Genomic DNA, 22039 nt, shown 5'->3' with positions numbered 1-22039 from the left:
TCTCCATCGACCAAATCGGCTGGTCTAATCGCCTGTTGATGGCGTTCCACATCAAATAGCCATTCTCCAATTTCAAGAGAAGATACTCACGAATTTAAATAGGTAATATTGATGTGCAGGTAAAATAACAATGAGAGGATTTCACATTGATATTCACATGAATATTTAAATTAAAGCACAGATGATCAAAACTGTGACTTCAAGGTGGCCTTAATATAACTTGGGGATGAGGTACTATGCTTGATAAGGGCATTTTCAGGCTAGGATATGAATTGTGACCCTTTCAGAGTTAGACATGATATTTTATTTACATTTTACACTCTTCAAACCGCTGCCATAGTCGTACAAGATCTCAATAACTAATTCCAGCTACTGGAAAATGCACAAATATGAAGACCTTACAATGGCTGGCAGGACGACCGGTTTGTAAAGTTCAGGGTCATAATTCACGCTGAATTGTGTATGAGTGGTGTCCTGGGGAGCACAAATGTGTATATGGCTAGAGTGACAATATAGAGGCTTACACGGCTCCGGAAGATTTGTTCTCTACTCCCAACCCTGCCCCATTTCAGACTTTATCTTCTTCCCTCCCCTCACTCAGCCCCAGTCACTTGGGAATTCTTGCTGATATCTGAACACACCAACATGTTCCGACCTCAGGGACTTTGCGCTTACTATTTCCCTGGCCATCCTATTTAACATTGCAACTCTTCCCACATTTTCTGTTCTTTTCCATCATCTATCACTATTTCATAAATTATCCATGTAAGTTTATCTTGTATATTCTTTTGTGTCTCCCTTTGCTCTCCCAATGTTTATTATAATTTGAGTGTTATGATAATATGATATAATATAATAGGATAATATGATATAATATGATAATATCAGTGTTATGATAATTTCAATAATGTTTATGTTATGAGTGCAATGACTTTAGTCTGCTTTATTGTTTCCCCAATGCTGGGGCTCCAGCATCTGGACTAGTGTCTGGTACATAGTAGGTGCTTCATAAATATTTTGTGGATAAATTAATGAAATAAAAACTTTTCAATACATTGTTAAAGATAGGTCAGGGTTACTAGCACAGTAACGGAGTCTTGACCTTCTGTATATATACCATGTTTTAAAAAGCCAGAAAATTTGATGATTTTGCTCATTCCAATGATGAGACATGTAACATGTTCCATGTGTGGCTAGGTAGGGCTCTGATTTGGAGACCCTTACAAAATCCTGCAAGTCCTTCTGCTGTTTCTCAAAGGACAAGAATTTGGCTGTGAAGGCGTGAAACAAAAGTAAGCTTAGTTGGTGTCGCAGCTTAAGAGTCAACAGTTTAATATCATGACTTTTATGAAAAATAAGATTTAACATTAGAGAGACAATATCAATTTCTCATTTATGTCCCTGATCTAGCCATCTTGATTCCTCTGATCCCAGGCTTTGCCTGCCTTCCTGCTACTGAACATGGATTTACACCAACTCACTTTATGGAATTCGTTTGCTATCTCCTAGAATATTGCTTTTGTGAAAACAATGTCAGTCTTGCCATTTAGTTCATTTGATAATTTAGCATCATTTGGCCAGATTTTAAGGGAATTCATGATTTGTAAAACAAATGTAGTTATTCAGGAAACACGTTTGCTTTCATGGCATTTTGTTTACAGTATATTTTCTGTTAAGTATATGTCAGATAATTGGTAACATGTGTGCGAAGTTACACATAACATTATATGAATCTTCTGTGTGTCTTAGTTTGTGAATATCCAAACGTTCTTCCCAAAGGAGTGACTTTTATTGGTAGTTAAGCGTCAGGGACATATATGGCCTGAAATTGGTAAGTACATATGTATATAGAAAAATGCAAATAATGTTAACAGTCATTTTTGTAGGCTACAGCAGTTTCTGAAGCAGATACCTGGCACTGTTTCTTTTATCCTGCTATAGAAATTGAATACTACTTGGATGATTAGGTCGTGTGATGATGGATGCTAATAAAGGACATGGTGTTTGCTTCTCTCTGGCAGATTCCCCAACACACTGGCAGAGTGGGTGGGCCATCTTTCAGTAGCACGTGCTCTGTTCTTAATGCCTATGAGTTTTTAGCATTTCTTTAATTGTCCAATTTGTTTTATATTACCAGGTGGCTTTGATTAATGAGCCAAAACAAGTGAATTTGTGTACAGAAGACAGAAAGAATTATAACTCCGATGGTTGCTTTTAGGTCCGTACAAGTTACAATAGAAATACATAATCTTGTAACTGATGCAACATTAATTCCTTCCATATTGAGGGGGATGAAGTATCTAATTAAAATTCCAACATTTCCTTCCCCCGTTTTAATCTTCCTACACACTAGTAAAAATCTACAGAACCATGAATGAAATATTTTAGCTTTCCAGACAGTATGGCTATTCAACCAAAACAGCTTCAATGCTTCCAAGTACTGAGAGGTACAAGGGTTGGGCTTTAACTCCACTGGTTCTTCTCCTGCCTCTTCAGGAGGGGAAAGTAACTAGCCCCCCAACCCCACCCCCGACGCTGAAGTACAGGAGCCTAAAATATGTGTCCCTATTTTTGTTTTAAAAATATTTCACTTAGGGGCTTCCCTGTGGCGCAATGGTTGCGAGTCCGCCTGCCGATGCAGGGGACACGGGTTCGTGCCCCGGTCCGGGAAGATCCCACATGCCGCGGAAAGGCTGGGCTCGTGAGCCATGGCCGCTGAGCCTGTGCGTCCGGAGCCTGTGCTCCGCAACGGGAGAGGCCACAGCAGTGAGAGGCCCACGTACCGCCAAAAAAAAAAAAAAAAGAAAAAGAAAAAATATTTCACTTAAACAGCTTTTCTTTCCTTATTTAATAAGCACAAATATAGTGCTTACTGGGTGAGCAGAGTGTTCTTAGTGCTTTACAAATATTTACTCATTTCCTTCTCATTTCTCTTATGTGTCATTTTGTCCCTTTCTATCTCTCTGTTTCAATTACATTTACATATTACCAATTTCTGAACAAAAATCTTTCTGTCAGCATTGGGTAAAAAATAGTATATTGGTAAGGGTACCTGGATGGTGTCCTCTTATACTGAGTCATTTTCTGTCTTGGGAGGGAGGCTTTTTTTGTTTTTTTTTTTTTCATTTTGAGAAATTCAGTTTAAAGAATACATTTTAAGGGCTTTAATTGCATCTGTTATAAAAGCAGTCAGAGAAATGAGGACGATGATTTTAAAAAGAATTCCTTTCTGGCTTTCTGTTCCTTCATAAAGAGAGCTACGCCAAACAATTCGTCTTCATACCTTAGGAGTAAAGAATGCAGCAGTTCCTAGTCAGACAAGAGAACAAAAGACATCTCAAACTAGAGTCAAATATATCTGGAGTCAAATATTCCAAATGGCCTAGCCTTGCACCAAATGAATTAAAATGGTCTAGCTTTCGTTCACAATTTGAGATACAATACTTGCTACCTGAAGACATTATCAAGTTTTCAGCAAAGGAAAAATGATATTCATGCTGAGCCTATTACTAGGAGCGATATGGCAGACAATTGTGGACTTTGAATAGTGTAAATGAGGGTAGGTGACAGGTTTACATCCCTTAGGTTCAGCGCTTAGCACAATGCTGAGTACACAGTAGGTGCTCAAAAAATATTTGTTCAACAAATGGATCAATGATTGAATTGGTTTCTGAAGGTTAAGAACTGTTATCATCAAAGAGCTGAGCTGCAATGAAATGTGTATCTTGAGTGCACTTTAATATTTTCACTGACATCTAAGAGTTAGGGGAGGAATCACAGGGTGTAAAGAGTGTTAGCACTCAGGAGAGAAAGGAATGGTTTATTGTACTTCCCACAAAGGTCAGTCCTGGGGAGTTTTAATTGTGAGTGAGACTAAAGAACTTTTGGGCTGAATGTCAGGGGAAGTTTTTGAAGAGTAAAATGTGTTAGACTACATAACAGAGCCAGAGGTGGAGACCCAAGGGAGCCAGTGGAAGTTTCAAGGGCTGGACAACTAAGGAGACTGGACCAAGTCCTGGAGAAGTGGTAGGGGAATTATGCACCTCAAAGAGGCATGCACTAGCAGAGCTTTCAGGTTTTTATCTTGTTTCTTTGACGTGTACAACTGCACTTGACTCTTCTGAAACACAAAGAAAAATATGCATATGTGTGGTTTGGTAGAGGGACCTTTCAATTTGGACTGTATCACAGAGATACAATAACACTAAAAGGGGTTTGTGTGTTTGGAGAAACGATGCTATGATAAGGTAAGATTCTGGGAGAGCAAGGGAGAAATAAATGATTCATTCTGCAGTGCTTTGAAATGGTGTGTTTATCAACTGTTCATATAATTAAATATAAATGTCTACAACAAAGGAATGGAGTCCAGCTCTAATTAGAAAAAGTGAATTAGTGAATTCTTTTCAGGTCAATAACTTTTGGAAAATTAAATTTGAGGGCAGTGATGCCACATAGCTTAAATGTACTCAAAATCTCTAACGTCCCCTAGAGCTAAAATCCTCTAAAATCAGCCTACATAATGAAGCCTTTGTTACAGTTCAAATTTGCTTATATTATATATAGAGAGTGATCTGTGCTGCATATTTTGTGTGTTAATTTAAAAAGTTGAGCTATTCTCATCTAGGAAGTGAAATTATAGGTCATTCCATGGAACCCCATAAGGAATTTTGTTACAAAATAAAAATAGTTTTAGCAAGACAGTTGAATTCAACCCCAGTACAAATCTGCTGCCTTCAACTTCCTAGTGTTACTATCTAAATTCACCTGTAATTTTAAGGTCTGCTTTAAAAGAAACTATATATCTTCCTAACTTCATATTTTTAAAAAATTAATAAATAAGACACAAAGCATGTGACTGATTTCATAGAGTAATATTATTTGTGAAAATAAATTTGGATGTCATCAATTATTTATAGGTAGATAAATATATAGACAGATATTAGATGCATAGGTGAGAGGAAGAGAGGGGGCAGAGAGCCAGAGGAAGAGGGAGAGAGAGAGAGAGAGAGAGAGAGAGAGAGAAATAACTAGGATCCTCTAATGTTTGTATTGTAAATAATTGTCATTTTGAATACAATAGAACATTTTGCTATTTTGCTGGTGATTCATGATTTGACTGTTGGCTTTTCCATTAGTTGATGAATATATCATATGGAGAATCTTTTTGAAATACCAATTTTGCAGTGATATAGTTTGAATAAGATGAAGTTTCTTATTTTTAAGTGGATCATATAAAAAAAGATTTTTCAGCAATTATAGGTTATATTTTAAGTGATCTGACTTGAAGTATAGGTTACAAGGAATGCTCACAATTAATGGTACGGAATGTGTACATTTCTGGGATGGGTCATGAGCGGGGGGGCAAGCAAGTGGGCTTCAGAAGAGAAATTATAGTGGTCAGAGGAGAGTCCGGATGGCTAGCCCTCTTGCAGTTGCAGCTGTGTGCTGGACCTCTCCCCATGGATGTCTCAAGGGCAACTCAAAATCAGTCATAACTTCTCTTCCAAATGTGCTGCTCCTCTTCTAGTCCTGTTGTACTTAATGGTAATCCTACCTACCAGGTGTCCAACTAAAAGCTTAAAAGCTAAAGCAGATGTGCTCTGAGGGGCCTCTGTCCCTGACTGCTGGGAGGGAACTGCCACACCCTCTGCAAGATGCCAGAGGGAGGACCTTGATTTCCAACACAGCCGGGTGCACAGGCACTTCAGTTTGTAGGTATAGATTCGAAGACAAACTGCTTTGAACAGAAATGCAGATGGTCTTTACAAAATATCTAAAGCATGACAATAGCCATTTTTTTCCTGAACAAGTACCTTATGTTGGGCATTTTAAGAACTGTGATTATGAAAAGGCAATAGTCAATGGTACCAATTTTCACTAATTTTCACTCTCCTTTTCTTTCTCTGCTGTATCACCTTCAGTGAGCAGTAACATTTCATGAGTTGAGTCATGTTGATCTGTGACAGTCCCTTATTTCTTGACTGGCTTTGACCTTGTGTACCAAGCAATCTTCTTGAGGATGCAAGTGACAGTTGTTTCTCTGTTGAGGTTCCCCACAGGCCCGGCTGTGGCAGAGCCCTGGCTCCTGAAATTTAATCATTCTCATTCTTAATTTCATCAACAGTTCCATCAATAATTCTTTAAGTCATCAGACTGGAAACAATCTGCTGTTTCCAAGATTGCTCAAACTGTCCCATTTCAAAGAATAAGGTGACCTGGATTATTTTCTGAGTCAGGCTTCATTCACAGTTTAGGTATTTTTTTTATACTTAGAGATTGCCAAGTTCCCCTTTGACATTATTTTGTATAGGATAAGACGGGGAGACTTAGGAGTAGAGAAATCTAAGAAGATTGATTACGTTAGGAACATAAATTAGAACTAGCTCCTAAAATACTCCCTTAATATACAATGGTAATAATCATCATAATACTTCCTATAAGTTTTCTTGTAACATAACTGCAGAAAGGAGATAGGTCTCAGGGTAAAGTTCTCTTTGTAGCTTTTTCCAGAGTATAATATCAGAGCAGGCTATTGGAATCTCCAATATCCCGTGAAATGAATGATCTTTTGTGAACAAGAGAGAAACATGCCTTTGACTTACAGCAAATATTTGGACCTTAAAACAAACAAAGGCTGTAAAAATGGCTCTCAGAAGCATCATCTTACCCCAAGAGCAATGAGATAGAAAGAATAAAAATGCAACAGAGGGCTTCCCTGGTGGCACAGTGGTTGAGAGTCCGCCTGCCGATGCAGGCGACACGAGTTCGTGCAGCGGTCTGGGAAGATCCCACGTGCCGCGGAGCGGCTGGGCCCGTGACCCATGGCCGCTGAGCCTGCGCGTCCGGAGCCTGCGCTCCGCAACGGGAGAGGTCACAACAGTGAGAGGCCCGTGTACCAGTTAAAAAAAAAAAAAAAAAAGCAACAGAAATGTGAAATACAGAGTGACTTTTTATTGCCTAGTTGTTGGACTAGATAACACGTTTATGTATAATCTGGGAAGTTTATGCATAACCTGGTCCAGAACATAAGCATTTTCCACATCTGCGGAACATGTTCAGGGACCAGTCCTCCCCACCCCCTGCCCCCTGGGCAGCCTGCTCCCCCATTGTTGATTGGTGCCTATGTAAGTGGGGGACAACCATTTGGTCTTCCTTTCAAGTCAACACCGATCATTAAGTTCAAATGGAATAAACCAGTTCACGACATCTGACGTTCACAAAAGGCTTTCTTCCTCCTTCCATGCTCCTGGGAAGCCCTGGCTTCCAGTACTATGTGGTTCCCCATCATACAGAGCTCACAAAAAGATGGTTAGGCTTGAGACCGGTGCTGACAGATCTGCTTGATGGCTGTTACCCCAGGCCTATCTTCATTCAATGGCCTCTGCTCCACTGACCATCTGCAATTAGCACTCAGCAACATTATGGAACTTATCTCTCTCAATTTTCTAGCTGTAACTATAGTTTCTCATTTCCAATGGAACATTATTACACTCTTTTCGGAGCTACTTCATATACTTGGCAGCTGACTTAGGTGATCATATGTCCTGTTTTCTTTCTTTCCATCTTTCTTTTAAAACTGGGACAGGTCTTTGTTTTTGCTGAAGTTTGCCGTTTCTCCTTGTTACTGATGTGCAACCTCCTTTGTGCTGATGGCCAAGAAAATTCTGGACTGCTGCCCTGTTTGCCTCCAGAGACTGACGCAAAGTCTTCAAAGTAAAGTCAGTGGTTTTTTTTTTTTCAAAATAGAGTTTACGAGAAACAAGACATCTTCATGCTTACGAGGACCTTGTGTACTACAAACCTTCAAAGACTGCCAGCCTGGAGCCAGCTTCTCTGAGGTTTGCAAACGTACTTGAAACTACTTGAAAAAAATGGTTTCTGCAAGGGGAACGATGAAGTTAATCCTCAATGTTATTTTATTATTTTATTTTTTCATCTGGCACTGATAGAAAATGTTTAAAAGTATTTTCAGTTGGATGTTTTTCGGGCAGATCCTGAAGAGGACTTTCTGTCAACTCCCAGTAAAAGTATGATCATGAAATGATGTGCTTAACCCACTTCCCCCAAACCTATGTATTTTGCTGCTGTCGTGGAAAAGGCTATCAGATTCTGTGTGATAGGCTTTAGTGAAATGAAACATTACAGCATCTTCTCCTCTACACACTGCAAAGAATGTGTGCTGTTGTTTCCTGAAGCCGGCACACACGATAGCTGTCTTGTTTACCTAAGACCTGATCAACCTAATTATTGAGATGGAAGCAAACATATCCATTCCTCTCCTCCAGCCCACTTGAATATAATATCCATTTGTTTGGTGTTTGGCTCAGGTTTAAATGAGTCATTTAACAACCCCTGTTCACAGCAAGTTAAGTTGCAACCAGCTGGCAGCCACAACTCACAAGGCTGTTAACCGTTCCAACCAGGATCAGACCCCGAGCTCCAGCCTTCCTGAAAGGCATTAGGCAGCTTTGCTCCAGCTATCATGGCAGGATTTTCAAGCAAATCTATGCCTCAGGTAATGAAATTGCCGTGAGAACCATAAGGGTTTCAGAAAATAGATGTCATTGTCTGTTCTAATTTCTGGAAGGGCTATTGATAAAGCTGTTTGACGCCGATTATCATCATAGAGTGAGAGACTCCATTTGATGCGTGAGGTCTTCAGGAGCTGGACAAAATGCACAACGGCCAGAATCCGCAAAAAGGTCATTTTGTATGAAAGGTCAGTGGCACTCAGGAATGGAAATTAGATGACAGGGTGGTCGTGAAGGAGGACAGAATGCTTCCACATCAACTTGGCTATTTGTGTTTTTAAGAATGACTTTCAGTTAGGGTTATCGCCTCTTCATTCACTTTTAAAAAATGGAATTTATCACTTTTTAACATACAATTATTTATTACGTTTAGTGTTTGTGGTCTGTCTACCACTTCACCCCCTGCCTGGAATTTCCAACCCTGATCTCTACCGTCATTAGTTTACTTGGTACATATGAGGCACTCAAAAAAAATGGTTAAATGAGCCTCTGTAGTGCATGTTCAATTTTTTCTAGTTTTTTCTAAATTAAAACATTTCAACTTTTTTTTTTTTTTTTCCTGCGGTACGCGGGCCTCTCACAGCTGTGGCCTCTCCCGTTGCGGAGCACAGGCTCCGGACGCGCAGGCTCAGCGGCCATGGCTCACGGGCCCAGCCGCTCCGCGGCATGTGGGATCCTCCCGGACGGGGCACGAACCCATGTCCCCTGCATCGGCAGGCGGACTCTCAACCACTGCGCCACCAGGGAAGCCCTCAACTTTTTTATTTGAAGTATAGTTGATTTACAATGTTGTGTTAGTTTCAGGTGTACAGCACAGTGATTCAGTTATACATATATATATTCTTTTTCAGATTCATTTCCCTTATAGGTTATTACAAAGTAATGAGTAGACTTCCCTGTGCTCTACAGGAGGTCCTTGCTGATTGTCTATTTTATATATAGTAGTGTGTATCTGCTAATCCCATCCTCCTAATTTATCCCTCCCCACTTCCCCTTTGGTGACCATAAGTTTGTTTTCTATGTCTGTGGGTCTATTTCTGTCTTGTAAATAAGTTCATTTGTATTTTCTTTTTCAGATTCCACATAGAAGTGCTATCATATGATATTTGTCTTTCTCTGTCTGGCTTACCTCACTTAGTATGATAATCTCTAGGTCCAAACACGTTGCTGCAAATGGCATTATTTCATTCTTTTTCTATGGCTGAGTAATAGTCCATTGTATATATGTACCACATCTTCTTTATCCATTCATCTGTCGATGGGCATTTAGATTGCTTCCATGTCTTGGCTATTGTAAATAGTGCTGCAATGAACATTGGGGTGCATGTATCTTTTCAAAGTATGGTTTTCTCTGGATATATCCCCAGCAGTGGGATTACTAGATCATATAGTAGCCCTATTTTTAGTTTTTGAAGGAACCTCCATATTGCTCTCAATGGGTGTACTAATTTACATGCCACCAACAGTGTAGTGCGTGTTCATTTTTGAAAACTGAAAAATGTATAAAAATAATATAAAGAAATGTATAAGATAATAAAAGTCACCCATTTATCCTAATCCACAACGTTGTTAGCATTCTGGGCAGGCATATACACTCGCCCATTGCTATGTGGATCTAGGCATAAATGTGTATGCATCAAAATGAGTATTTATCAAAGCCTCTGTCTCATTTATTTCTGAGAGTCCCCCCAAAGGGTACACACCTGTCTAAATGTTTCAGTCTGGTTCCTAATCAATCTGCATCAGTGGTTCTTAGACGGGTTAGTTCTGCAGCATCCCCCTGCCAGCCCCAGCCTCCTGGGACACTTGGTGATGTCTGGAGACACCCTTGGTTGTCATTATTGGGATGAGAGTGCTACCAGCATCTAATGTGTAGAGGCCAGGGATGCTGTTCAGTTTCTGACAGTGCACAACAGTCCCTGCTGCCCACTGCCCCCAACAAAGAATTATCCAACCCAAAATGTCAATGGTGTTGAGGTCAGATACCCTAATCTACATCCTTCCTTTCCTGCTCTGTCTTCTTCTGGTCACGTTCCCAAGTCTGTGAAGCCTCAAAGTGAAGTCTCCTTCCACTGCTTCTCTACTCATGATGGCAAGACCAATGCTCTTGCCAAAGGTGCCAAGTCCACATCCTTCCACCCGTCACTAGCCACAGCTGGTAAAGCTACTCAGAGAGATCTCCTCCATTGCTGTCTCTACTCAATGTAGGAGTAGCAGCTCTTGCCAAGGGTGCCATCTCCACTCGTCTCAGCATTTCCAGATAGCTGGTGCCGGGCAGGCACCCAGGCAGTGAGAGGTGTCTCCTCACCCCATCAGTGCCCTGCATATAGTCCCCATGACTTATAGGCAGCTGTGCTTGTGCCAGAGACTCAAAGAGATTAACTTCTTGACCATCATTTATTGCTCAGATGTTCACGAAGTTGGTCTTGAAAAAATAGTTTTGGTTCTCATTTCTCTAAATTTAGTCTTTCAGATTGAGTTCAAGAGGCCAGCTGAGAAACCATTATCTTCATCATTTTTCTTCCCTTGGCCCTGCTCAAACCTGAAACTTCTACCCCTTCCCCAGATCCCATTTGTAACCATGGGTGTCAGGAGAGGAGAAGGAGATGGAGAGTAACATTTGGCCTTGGTCTTTCAGAAATGCCCTTTGTGTTTTATTTTATTTTTGTTGTCATTTCGCATTAAATTTTTCTAATGCTTTATCAGGTACATAGAAAGTTATTTTTTATTCACTCAAAACCTCTTTCGTATTTTCAGTAGTCTTATACGATTTAATATACCTAAGTCCCTCGTGTTCATTACTAAATATGTTCCTGGGAATTTTGTGTTTAAGGTGGCTATTGTGAATGATTTTTTTAAAAGTGATATATTTGAACATTTTGCTGACTGTAATAAATATATAAATAGCTATATAGCGTGTTTCCAGTGACTTTTAGACATATTTGATCAATGGAAATACTTTTTCAGTTAATTCTCTTGGATTTTCTGTCATCGGAAAATGATAATTTGCTTTCTCATTTCCAGGACTGTATTAGCTTTTTTAAAAAAAAATGTATATTTCTTTTTTCGCTTAATTTATTTGTTTCAAAGCAAACAACTTTTTATTGAAGTATAGTTGATTTGCAATGTTGTATTAATTTCAGGTGAACAGCAAAGTGATTCAGATGTATATATTTATATGCATATATATATATATATATATATATATATATTCTTTTTCAGATTCTTTTCCATCACAGGTTATTACAAGATAGTGAATGTATTTCCCTGTGCCATACAGTAGGTCCTTGTTGTTTATCTATTTTGTATACAGTAGTGTGTATCTGTAATCCCAGACTCCTAATTTATAACTGCCCCCTCAACCACTTTCCCCTTTGGTAACCATAAGTTTGTTTTCTATGCCTGTGAGTCTATTTCTGTTTTGTAAATCAGTTCATTTGTATCATTTTTTTAGATTTCACATATAAGTGATATCAGATGATATTTGTCTTTCTCTGTCTGACTTACTTCACTTAGTATGATAATCTCCAGGCCCACCCATGTTTCTGCAAATGGCATTATTAAGTCACTTTTGTGCAAAAATAAAAGAAAAAAATACCTTATCTAGGCAGATGTCTCTACATGGGTGGCTGGCTTGGTTCCTGGAAAGATCCTCCATGGGAAGTAGAACCAAGAATTTCTTTACGGCAGAGGCAACCTCACCCCAGAGGATACAATGAGTTGAGCAGAACGATGGCTGCATTTCAGCCCCCCCTCACCTTTGGCTTGGAGTTCTAGACAAGGGACGACCTGCTCACATATGGGAGGAGGTTTCACCCAGATCCCTTCATTGGAATTTTCCTTTTTTTCTTCCTATTTCATGCTTTATTGCTTTGCTTAGAACTTGTAGAACAAGGTGAAATAGCAATGGTGATAGTGGTTGGTCAGCCAGTTGTTTCTTTACTATTGCTGAAACTGTGTCTAGTATTTCACTATTAAGTATGCTGACTTAAGATTAATATTTACTGATTGGAGATAGATATGGGTTAGTATTCACCTGCATAAATAAATCATTTTTTTGAATGTTCCAAGAGTGACCAAATAGAAAATGAAAAACAGATCCCATTAATGACAGCAAAAAAAATACTAACTAGAAATAAACTTAACAAGAAATGTGCATGATATATATGAAGAACATTGCAAAACTTTAGTCCAGGGCTTTAAAAACAGCTTAAATTATTGGTAAGACCTACTAATTCATAGTTGAAAGGACTCAAGTTTCCAAAGATAATTGATTCCTCATAAATTGATATATAAATTCAATGCATTAGAAATAAAAGCCCCAGGAGGACTTTAATGTAAACTGATAAGCTGATTCTGAAGTTCATCTGACAGAGTAAGTGCTCGAGTATAATTTATAGTTGAGACACTTCAAAAGGGGATATTTGCCTTATGAAGAGCCAATGTGTATAAACTATAATAATTTTGAAAGTGTAGCACTGGTGCAAGAAAAGCACATATATCAGTGTTACTGAAATGAGTGTCTAGAAATATATGTGTGTGTGGGTGTTTATAAAAACATACATATGTATATGGTTATATATATGTATGTAACCATACATATGTGTATATATATATAGAGAGAGAGGGAGAAAGAGAGAGAAACAATGTTAGCTTTCCAAATCAATGGGAAAACAGAGGCTACCAAATAAATGAATAAGCAATGTTGAAATAATAGTCTATCAATCTAACATAAAACAGGCACTTCTCTACCTTATATAAAATACCAAATGGATTTAAGACCTAAACATAACAAACTGAATTATAAAAGAATTAGAATAAATCATGAGTGCTTTATATCTATGTATATTTTAGGATATGCTGTCTTCTCAAAAAGGACATGAAATCCAGAAGCAATGTAGGAGTAAACAGAACTTTCTAAAAAAATATTAAAATAGGTATAAGAATATGACCTAAAAAAATGAAAATAAATGACAAATTATAGATAGGGATTAAAAAATAGAGCATACGTAATAGGCCAAGGGTTAACATCCTATATATATGAAGCTCTCCCACAAAATAATTAAATTTAAGATGAGGATAAGAACTTTTTATAAATAATCTCAATCATTATAACAGATGATGAACTGAGGCTCAGAGAGGTTAAGTAACTTGTTCAGGTTCACACCGCGCAAAGGTAATGAAGTCTGGATTTCAACCCAGGACATCTCTCTATAGTTGTACTCCGTCTGAACACAGAAGCTAATCAGTATTGGCGAATTTGGGGAAAATATTTTTCTTACACACTGCATGTGGGAGTTTAAATCAACACAAACTTTTTGAAAGGAGATTTGGTAATCGCTAGAAACATTTAACACCTAAAGTGTGTTTACCCTTCACGTTACCGGTTTTTGTTCTCATCAGTGCATAAGGACACTTCTACACTGTGGCATTGTTTGTAATGTATTTGGTGTGTAATTTGATAATATTCTGTCTCTATTTGGAACTGGGTGTATATAAAGTTTTATTTACAAAAATAAAACATATTATAGATATACGTATGTGTATCTCCAGAGCTCATTATAGGAGCTCCAGAAAAATACACACAATCAGCTGCTAGTGTTCATCTCTGGGGAGGTGACAAATGGAAGATGCAGGTGTGGTTAGGGATGGGAACTTTCACTTCTTATATATAGATTTCTGTGTTGTTAAGTTTTTATAGTGAGGCTGTGATAATTAAAAAATAATTAAAAGAAACTCTTCTTCTAGTCATAGGTTTTTTTGTTGTTTTCTGGGGTTTTTTTTTTGCGATACCTCTAACTGTTGTGGGCCTCTAACTGTTGTGGCCTCTCCCGTTGCGGAGCACAGGCTCCGGACGCGCAGGCTCAGCGGCCATGGCTCACGGGCCCAGCCGCTCCGCAGCATGTGGGATCTTCCCAGACAGGGGCACGAACCCGTGTCCCCTGCATCGGCAGGCGGACTCTCAACCACTGCGCCACCAGGGAAGCGCCATAGTTTTTAATTAAAGAGGGCTTTTTAAAAATTGAGGAATGAAGTTTGCACATTATCATGTTTTTTCCTCATTGAGATGATATGATTTTACTTATTTGGCTGATTGATTTGAAATGGTATATTAATAAACTTTTCTAATATTAAATGATCCTCACGTTCATAAGATAAAATTCTTTTCATGCTTAAATTTTATGGCTAGTATTTATTTAGAATTTTCATATCTATTTTTACATACAAGAGGGGTCTATAATTATCTTTTTTGTGATATTTTTGTTAGGTTGTTACAGCATTATGCTGGCTTTATAAAATGAACTTGATAGATTTCCATTTTTTTTCAGACACTCTGCCAAAATTCGTGTGGTGATGAAATTAGATGTTACTTAAAACTTTAAGGGAACTTACCAGTACAGTTAATTTTTATAATTAGTCTTTGTTAAGTAAAAAAGAAAAAAATAATTTCTAGTTTCTGGTTCTGCACATAAGGAGGTTGGAAGTCACCACTCTGTCCTAACAATAAGTAAAAAGCTGAACAGACTGAAAAATTAATAACTCTTCTTGGATCCCTATGAGAGGGAAGGACACAGGGCAAACTGCTGCTCCTAAGATTGGGGAGACCCACGGGTAAGTACAGGGGGTCATGGCTTACCAAAGACTCATAGGGAGAAACTTGTGGGAACTAGTGCTGAGGTAGGAAAACCTGAACTATAATTGATGAATTACTGAAGTCTCAGTAATGAATTACTGAAGTTTCCCTCCAGGGCATCCCAGTTGTAGGGGAGCCCCTTGCAACACTGTGAGATTTAGAGAAAAATACCCTCAGGTTTCGGGTATCATTTTGAATCATTTTGAAATATGCCAAAGCATTCTGTTCTTTTTTATTTATTTATTTATTTATTGGCAGTGCTGTGGATCTTAGTTCCCTGACCAGGGATCAGCAGTGGAAGTGCCAAGTCCTACCCACTGGACCATCAGGGAATTCCCTCAGAGCATTCTGTTCTTGAAAAGCCTGCCCTCCTTGTAAACTAGTTAACAAGAGCTTAACCCACTGGTGTACTAGTAGATCCTAACTGACCTAGGGAAGGGAAATACCCAACTCAAGCCCACTCTAGCCATTCTGCCCCACCTAAGGGAAGAGGAAAAACCTAGAAACACTTGTGAAGTTCACAGTCCACAGACATAGGCTCACCAAAAGACTGATAACTAATCATAGAATTACAGAATGCTTCCCCTCCTCCCATACCTCACCACCACATTACTAAAGGCTTATTTACAGTACTTTCTTTCACCCAGTGCATTATGTCCAGCAGTCAAGAAAGAAATTATAATACATACCAAAATGCAAACAAAAAACAGCCCGCAATTAGAAGAGACAGGGAATCAGAACCAGACATGGCAGGGATGTTGGAATTATCAGACTGGGAATTTAAACCAGCTATGATGGATATGCTAAGGGCTCTAGCAGACAACAATTTGTTCAAAATAATAATAACAGGGCTTTCCTGGTGGCGCAGTGGTTGAGAGTCCACCTGCCGATGCAGGGGACATGGGTTCGTGCCCCTGTCTGGGAAGATCCCACATGCCGCTGAGTGGCTGGGCCCGTGAGCCATGGCCGCTGAGCCTGCGCGTCCGGAGCCTGTCCTCTGATAAAGGACTATTATGCAAAATATACAAAGAATTCTGAAAACTCAACCATAAGAAAACAAAGAACTGATTAAAAAGTGGGCCAAAGGCCTTAAGAGACGCCTCACCAAAGAAGATATACAGATGGCAAATAAATACAGGAAAAGATGCTCCATATTATACATCATCAGAGAAATGCAAATTAAAATAACAATGAGATACCACTGCACGCACATTAGAATGGCCAAAAATCCAGAACACTGACAACACCAAATGATGGCCAGGATGTGGAGCAACAGGAACTCTCATATAATATTGGTGGAAATGCAAAATGGTACGGCCACTTTAAAAGAGAGTTTAGAGGTTTTTTTAGAAAACTAAACATACTTTTTGTTTTTTTTCTTTCTGCGGTACGCGGGCGTCTCACTGTTGTGGCCTCTCCCGCTGCGGAGCACAGGCTCCGGATGCGCAGGCTCAGCGGCCATGGCTCACGGGCCCAGCTGCTCCGCGGCATGTGGGATCTTCCCGGACCGGGGCACGAACCCGTGTCCCCTGCATCGGCAGGCGGACTCTCAACCACTGCGCCACCAGAGAAGCCCTAAACATACTTTTATCATACAATCCAGCAGTCATGCCCCTTGGTATTTACCCAAATGAGTTGAAGACTTAGGTACACACAAAAACCTGTAAATGGATGAATATAGCAGCTTTATTCATAATTGCTAAAACTTGGAAACAACCAAAATGTCTTTCAGTGGGTTAATGCATAAATAAACTGTGGTACAACAAGACAATAAAATATTATTCAGCACTAAAAAGAAATGAGCTATCAAACCAGGAAAAGACATGTAGGAACCTTCAATTCATATTACTAAGTTCACATTATTAATTAATTGATATTATTAAGTGCAAGAAGAGAATCTGAAAAGCCTACATACTGTATGATTCCAACTATGTGACATTCTAGAAAAGACAAAACTAAGGAGACAGTTAAAAGATCGATGGTTTCCAGGGGTGGTAAGGTAGAGAGATGAATAGGAAGAGCAGAGAGTATTTTTAGGACAGTGAAAACATTCTATGTGATATTATAATGATGGTTATACTTTTGTCCAAACCCATAGAGTGTAAAATACCAAGACTGAACCCTAAGGTAGGCTATGGACCTTGGGTGATTATGATGTGTCAGTGTAGACTCATCCTTGGTGAAAAGTGGTGAGTGATGTTGATAAAGAGGGAGGCTATACACGTGTGTAAATTGGCGCAGGGCTGTGGGAAGGTTCTCAGCTTGGGAGTCAGTCAGGGTTTTGTTTAATCCTGGCTCTAGGACTGTACCTGTGGGCACCATGGTTAACCAGAATTTCAGCATCTTCCTGTGATAACGGCAATGATACCACTTACCTTTACGGGTTCTTGTGAGGATTAAATGTAAACAACGTATAAAACACTTTTAGAACTCTATAAAACACTTTTTAAAACACTGTTGAATAAGTGGTGAATCTATTTTTAGTATGATGATGGGACTTATTTTTCAAAAAGAGATCCAGTGTCTTTTGTGATTTCCAACTGAAGGCATCCCTGACATTCCTCTGACTGAGGGATATCCTCGGCACGTTTCCGTCACTCAGCACCGTAATTACTTTTACGACACAGGCACTTCGGTTCCACAAACATTTACCAAGTGCCTGTTCTGCTCCAGACTAGAGACTAGGTGATGGAGACACAAGAAGGAGAAAAACGAGGCTCCTCCCTTAACAAATGTAGATCCTTTGCCGTAGATTCACAGCACTATTCCTTGACCCAAACGATTCTGATTAGCAAACACCATATGTCCGACACTCTCCTCTAAGTGCAATTTGCCTGAGGCATTATTCCTCTGGGTACCCTGGAATTTTACTGCTCTCATCCATTTAACTTGTCTAATTTTTATGTGAAATCAGATGTGAAAACAGGGAGAACCTGGGAAGAACTTTTGGCCCCTCAGTGGTCCAAAGTGGAAACAGTTACATTTTATTAAAAATGAAGGAGTTTAAGCAAAGCATTTAAAAATAGAATGATATGGGAGCTCAGCAGGTCATGGAAATGCTTTCAGAGGAATTTGCAGAAGGACTCTCTTAGGGGGTAAAGATCAAAAGATCAGCCATCCATAGCATAAAGGGGGCAGTGTTTTTCATCGTAGCCTGTTCAGTATCATAAATAAATAGGGATATTGTGTGCATGGGTTGGTTATGGCCCTCCGGACTTGAGAGGTAAAGGAAACAATTTCTACATGTGAAAGGAATGTGAGGGGAATGCAATAAACTTTCAAATTTCAGGGGTGTAGGAACTGGGCTTCCATTTAATATTTATGTGTAATCTTCCAGGATTCTGTGAAGTAGCCTTTTCTTTCTATTGTGATGTTTGCTTTAAAAGGAACTCTCGTTCATGTTTGAAACAAAAGTTACCCTCACTATGTTCTTCTTTTCTCTGTCAGAAAATATTAAGAGAACCAGCCTTTAAAGTGAGTTTATAAAATCACAATTTCCACACATTCATTTAACAGCCCCACACGATACAACATACTGTGATAATCCAAAATAAATATGTAAAGGCAATTTAGGTCAGAAAATTTCGATTTTCTTCTGTGAATGAGTAAGGAAGGAAGTACTAGATAAGGCATATAAAATCTTCCGTTCTCTTTATGAACTGTGCTATACAAGACATCTTCCTGATAAGTAAGGAGAATCTGGATTACACTATTTTCATTGATCTATAGATCAATGTATCTGTTTGGGTGGTATGATCTTAAATAAATAGAAGCAATAAATGGGTGGGTGGAAAGTTTAGAATATCTATTTCCTCTGTCTATATTAACGCTGGTATTGAGTGCACCAGTGTTGTGCACAGTTTTCTGTGGAAGAAAATTCCTGAGATACTAATTGGCATTGAATACCTCGAATGGGTCTCACTGTCAAATGAGTTTTAACTAAGTTAAACAGGCTTGCTCAATGCATTTAATATTCAGTGAAACTTCTCAGTTTCCAAGAAATAAGTACAATATATGCTATTTCCTAAATTTCTTAGTGGAAGTGTGTGTATACGTTTTCTAGATATTTTTTTCTGGGAATATGCCACTTTGAGACACAATATTATAGACACAATTCTCAATTTATTGACTTACTACTTCTTTTTTTTCCCTAAATGTTGGCCTTCTAAATTTTGTCCTTGACGAAACTGTGGAGTGGAGTCATGGAGCATCTGCTAACATTACTTCATACGACTGCCGGAGTAAATGTTAATGTGGACTCGCCCAGCAATATTTGAAGTGTAGCCTTACTCAGAGAGAATGTATGAGAATTCACAACTCTATGCTAGTCAGACAGCTACAGACATTTACATCTGTCCTGAGGAATGGATTTTAAGAGGTTTATGTCAAACAGGAATAAGTCCATAGAAAACAATATGATGAAGAAGAAGCCTTCCAAGCCTTCTAGTATGAGAAATATGGAAGGAATTGGAAGCATTTAACCTGAATACAAGAGGTTTACTTAAAAACTACTACTGTCTTTAAACATTTAAAAGAATGACAGTTGGAAGAGTAATTACATATGTGTCACTTGATCTAATGTGTAGACACAACCAGGTTGCAGGGCTTTGACTCACTATAAGGAGACACTTTCTTGCAGTCAGAATTGTCCAGGAATGGCTGTGTGACATGGGCAGGCAGCAGTGCTCAGACCTAAACTGGATGAGAGCTCATCAGGGACATTGTAAAGGTGCATGGAGGTAGCCTTAGTTAAATAAGGGCAGGATGAGATGACAAATAAGATCCTTGTAACCCAGAGATTTTGTGACTTCTACTACAAATTTTCATATTAAAATGAGAATCAGGGCTTCCCTGGTGGCGCAGTCGTTGGGAGTCCGCCTGCCGATGGGGGGGTGCGGGTTCGTGCCCCGGTCTGGGAGGGTGCCACATGCCGCGGAGCAGCTGGGCCCGTGAGCCATGGCCGCTGAGCCTGCGCGTCCGGAGCCTGTGCTCCGCAGCGGGAGAGGCCACAACAGTGAGAGGCCCGCGTACAGCAAAAAAAAAAAAAAAAAAAGTGGGTACTGGAGGTCCTAGAGATTGACTAACTGCCAACCTCATCATTCTGCATAGGCTAGCCCCTGGTTCTGCAAGGGTGCTTTTACCAACTCTGAAACATAATTAGGTGTTACTGGTGAGTAAAGTTGAAAAGTTAAATTGCTCACGTTTAACAATAGCTGAAGAGTCAATGCAGCAGAAAGTAGCTATTTCATTAGTGCTTTTTGCAAGGTCAGAAAGCGGTGCATTATCATTTATGCAGCACTTATGCAGATTTGCTTTAAACTTACACCTCCAAGGCCACACTTCCCACATTCCTTAACTTTCTCCTGGATTTCAATGGCTGGTCTTCAAGTCTAGGCATCTGATGTGTTCTCATTCCAACAAGGTGGGTCAGTTCAGAAGGGAAAGAGAATTTCTGCCCCTAAAACTATTTTTTTTTAATGGAATGCATTTTAACTTCTTACCTGCTAGGTTGCAAAGCTGGTTCACTCTTTTGAAGAATGAGGAGAAAAATAGATAAGTTTTTTAATGCCTGAGGTAGAGGTCATAGGAGCTTTTCATCAGAGAATAATTGTTGCCTCAGAACTGGCCTGGTATCCCCAAGAAATGTGGCAGAATGTTCTCTGCATGTATGTCAGGGAACAGAAAAGAGTTTGGGCAGCTCTTATTTGTTCTGGGACTGTTCTATATTCAGAAACTTAATCCACTTTCTCGTCTTTAGTTCACCAAAGCATGGGGAGGACCATTTTTTCTTACAGAGTTGTTGTAAAACAGAGTCACTTAAATATAACAAGACAGAGGAGAAGGCTGATTGTTCCACAGAACAAGTTCGTTCCTGAAAGAAACTGGAGTAATGTGAATAGGAAAAGTTCAGTTGGAAAGATAGTGCATGATTAAGTAAAGAATTAATCAGTCCCATTCAAACTCTCACCTCCCACATTCCCGGTGTAGACTGTGAAGTGACCTGTGTTAATGGAGCTAGTTAACAAAGGCAAGATCGCGGGGAAAGTCGGAGAATCAGTGAGTAGGGCTATATCTGAGTTATTTTGAGAATTACAACCCTCACCTGAATAGGCTTTGGTGATGCATGTATGTACTTGACCCTGATTCAAAGGGCATTTTGTCTAGAACACCACACTTGAGCTGTTCACATTGCAGGGAACCCCCGCTTTCTGTCCTCTCTGAGCATCTGGAGTTTCCACGCTGGGGCGTCCATGGATGGTTTCCCTTTTCTAGGCTGGATCTACAGACATCGCATAACCTGAGTATAGGCAGTAGACAAGCGTGTGTTGAATGAAAGAGCGGTTCAGTTCATCCTTTTTGGGCAATCACTTTTGTGAGAACCTTGAACAAATAAAACATTCTGCTGATGATCTGACAGGACAGAATGTTAGAACTGGAAAGGAAATCCTATGTTCCTGGGACCATTTACAGATGAGAAACCCGAGGCCCGAGAGGTTAAGATAAAAATACAGACACAGAAACTTAATGCACAGCGTAAAACAGGATATACACTTTGCTAGATAGTTACCTGTGTGATCATCTACCCACAACAACTCCCTGAATGGGGTAGAATGATTATTGCCATTTATAAATTAATAACCGGGACACAGAGAGGTTAAGCAACTCTTTAAAAGCAGCTCGGACGTGGCCATGCCAGAATGGAGATCTGAGCATACATGGAGAACGGACTCATTCTCTCTGAGGTTTGTTTTCTCTACTGAATCCATTCCCAATCAGTATTATGGTTTCCATATGCCCCTCTCTTCCTGGGTTCTTTGTAGTTTGTGTTCTTTCTCTTTTTAAAATTTCTGTTTCACATATTTTCTACTAAAAA

Source organism: Phocoena phocoena, chromosome 12 (genome assembly GCF_963924675.1).
Source record: "Phocoena phocoena chromosome 12, mPhoPho1.1, whole genome shotgun sequence".
NCBI classification, from domain to species: Eukaryota; Metazoa; Chordata; class Mammalia; order Artiodactyla; family Phocoenidae; genus Phocoena; species Phocoena phocoena.
This window is presented reverse-complemented; position numbering follows the sequence as displayed.